Source organism: Orycteropus afer, unplaced genomic scaffold (genome assembly GCF_000298275.1).
Source record: "Orycteropus afer afer isolate SDZICR_OR568_19922 unplaced genomic scaffold, OryAfe1.0 scaffold00914, whole genome shotgun sequence".
NCBI lineage: Eukaryota > Metazoa > Chordata > Mammalia > Tubulidentata > Orycteropodidae > Orycteropus > Orycteropus afer.
In genome coordinates this window covers 554,200-557,892 of record NW_006922501.1, presented here as the reverse complement: position 1 = coordinate 557,892, position 3,693 = coordinate 554,200, and the positions used below count along the sequence as shown (strand labels likewise).

The 3,693-nt window shown below is 42.2% G+C and overlaps 1 pseudogene; it reads right to left on the bottom strand.

Moving 5' to 3' along the window:
• LOC103212303 overlaps window positions 1-977 on the bottom strand; it is an 8,080-nt pseudogene extending 7,103 nt beyond the window's left edge.
• Window positions 978-3,693: the final 2,716 nt, after the last annotated feature.

Below are 3,693 nucleotides of genomic sequence, written 5' to 3'. Positions count from 1 at the left end.
ACAGCATTGTACTTCAGGACAGATCTTGAAACATCCTTTGTGATGATGAATGCCACGCCATTCCTCTTCAAACTGTCATTCCTGGCATAGTAGATCACATGGTTGTCTGATTCAAAATGGCCCAAACCAGGTCATTTCAGCTCACTAATGCTGAAGATATCAATCTTTATATGTTCCATTTCATTTTTGACAACTTCCAATTTTCCTAGATTTACACTTAGTACATTCCATGTTCTTCTGATTAATGGATGTCTGCAACTGTTTCTCTTCAATTTGAGTGGTGCTACATCAGCAAATGGATGTCTTGAAAGCTTTACTTTATCCATAGGACTAAGGCTGGGTTTACTCAGATGATGCAGCTCTTTCTCAGTCTTATTTTGAGAGCCTTCTAACCTAACGGGACTATGCATAAAGTTGTGTGGTAATGTATCGAACAGTGTTTCTTTGCTATTCATAAGGTTTTCTCTGGCCAATTCCTTGAGAAGTGGATGGCCTCTTCCTTCTTCCGAGTCTGTCTCAGTCTGTAAGCTGGGCTGATACCTATGTACCATGTGCATCCCACTGGGTTAGAAACACCAGTGGCTCAGCCTCAAAACTCATGCCAACACTTCACCACAGTGGGACAAACCTACAGACAAGTTTGTCTCCCTGTTGGAAACCTCTCCTACCACCCTTACCTGGGTCCCTGTGGCTGACTCCTCCTCTATACAGATTTTAGCTCTTTCTGGATCCTGCATTTGGCTCATCATCTGACCTCCAGCTGTTTGTACTTGAGCTAGTGGCCTACTGTGTTGCCTGCCCTTCTTGGGATTGTTGCCTTCAATGTCTGTGGGCCAACAGTATGCCATCTTACCTGCTGATCTTGGATTCATCACTTCTTTATCCAACAGCCTGCAGTATTGCCTGTCAATCGTTGATTTGTCATTTCCTTCAGCTATGTGAGTCAGGAGAATCTTCCAGCCTGACCTCTGACCCATGAACTTGGGACTTTCCAGCCTCTACAGTCTCAGGCACTCCCAAAGTAGCAGGGCAGGAGAGCGGGAGAAAGGGGATTAAAAGGTGGAAAGACTAGAACCCTCATATACTGCTGGTGGTCATAAAGTGATAAAACCACTGTAGAAAACAGTATGCTGCTTCCTTGTTTTTAGATGGTTAGTTAGTTTCATCTCATAGTGACCTTACATACAACAGAATGAAACATTGCCGATCCTGCCCATCCTCCCCATCGTTGCTATGCTTGAGCCAGTCATCACATTCACTGTGTTAATTCATCTTGTTCAGGGTCTTCCACTTTTTTACTGACACTCTACTTTACCCAGAATTATAGTCTTCTCCAGGGACTTCTGACAATATGCTTCCTTGCAAAGTTGGAAATAGAAATACCATATGATCATTAGTAGGTATTTATCTTACAGAAATAATTGCTGTGACACAAATAGATATAAGCACACCTATGTTTATCGTATCATTTTTCACAATAGCTAAAAGATGGTAAAACCTAAATACCTACCAATAGATGAAAAGACAAACTTCCCCCTCTTAACCATTTTACTAGTCCAAAACAGTCATTAACAATTAGTTTTTCAGTAGGACAAAAAGTCCTAAGGGTGAGGTTACTCAGGTACCAGACATTCAGGTCTGCTGCAGGTGTCCATCTGATCTTGTCAGATTCCCCAAAAGTTTGTCTTATCTTGATCCTTTCTGGCCTCTGACAAAATTTAACTGAGAGATTATTCCATTGATCTGAGGCTTTCTTGAGATATTAGCATAACATTATATTTCCCTTGCTACATAAACTAGTTGTTCATTCCTTTGTCTTCATGTATTACTTTTCTTTCCCTCCTCTTGTCATTTATTTTTACCCAGACTTTTGCATCTTGGGAAGGTACTTCAGGTTCAGCTGCTGTGCCAATCCAGCTTGGTGGTTATAAGACAAGTCTAACAAGTGTTTTCCCTTCAGTCCGCCCCAATTCTTATTGGGTAGAGTTACATGGTATGACACTGGTAGGCTACCTCACCTACTAGGTGATATGGGAGTATTTTGCTAGATGGGGGGAAGATACAATCAATCCCCTTTGTCAGTCCTTAGGAATTCTAGTGTATTGGCACTAGTTACAATCTCTTGCTTAGGGATCATCCTTGCTTCCAGTACCTGCCGCTGAATCCTGGTACTCAGACCACAGCATCTGGCAGGAAAAAAAAATGCAGTATCAGGTGATATAGGGAAGAATTATACAATGGCACCAGATTCCTCCCCCTCTTTCTCAGACCCCCCAGAGAAATGTAGAAATATATCCAGTGGTGACCCTGTGTTTGTCCTTCTAATCTTGAGTATGATCACATATTCAAGAAGGTGCATGAGCCAGTCCTTTATGCCTTTTTCCTCCCCTCCTCTCACCATTTTAGATAACAAATGTTTAAATTACCCATTCCAATTCTCTATCAAACTGTTACCACAAGGGTGATATTTAACATGACATTCCCATTTAATATGATGTTTCTTGGCTCATTGCTGCACCCTGTGGGTGGTAAATTATGTTCCTCGGTCTGAGTAAATATAACTTAGTGTCCCAAATTGGTACAATATCTTTTGTTCCAATACTTAATGGTGTTTTTGGCATTTGCATCTGTCATAAGATATACAAAGTCCGGTCCAGAGTAAGTATCCATTCCTGTGAGGATCCATATACAGCCACCTGGGACCAGTAGCATTGTGAGTCCAATATAATCAATGCCAGCTATATACAGGACCTTCCCTTTAGGGAATCTTCCCCCAGCCATCTACAACCTCTGTCTTTCTTGCTGGCAGACAGAGTAGTCCTTTTGTGTATCAGAGGGTGCAAGAAGAATGTGCCTATATTCAGCTCATCTCTGCACTGCTGCAGTACCCGTATGTCCAATCATTTCATAGACTCACTTGGCATAATAGCATGTCCACTTGCTGATTCCACTCACCCTCTGATCCAGGAAGATGGTTTTTCTGATGAGCATTGACATGCCCTGCTCTAATGATCCATCTAAATTCCCAGAGTGTTTTTTGTAGGTCCGTGCCCCATACTAGTGTCCCCATAATTGTGCAATTATCCATCACCAATTTCCCTGATTTTATAACCAGGACAATTGCTGCATGTATGAATCAATAAAAATTAATACACATAGGTTGTCAGCAGTGCCCACTTCTTGGCTAGGAAGACAGCATGTCATTCAGGCCATTGAGATAACTTGTTCTTACCTACTTCAATCACAGCATTTCTATCCACTGGTCTTAATGCAGCAACTTTCCACATCAATTTGTGTCCATGTACACTGGAAGTGACTGGCGTCCATGAACCAACCTGCCCTCTGCTAATCAGGAGAAAGTTGTTAATATGGTACTGACCATGTGGCAATGGGCTCTTAGAGCTTCTCAGGTGGTTGAAGCATAAAATCTATGGACAAAGAGGCTACCTGCTCATGTCCTTCTGTATTACCTCAGTAGCTTTTTCTTGTATGAATTATTTTCATTTTATTGTGTGTGATACTTGAAGATGTGTCAACTTGGCTGGACTTCAGTTGTGAGTGGTGGTTCCCATGATGGATCACATGACTGCGTCCTAAGCGGCCGGTCAGTCTAGGGGGAGTTTCCCCAGGGGTGTGGCCTACCTGTAATACTATCCCAGGGACAAACTGGAAGAACGGCATTCTGGACTATAT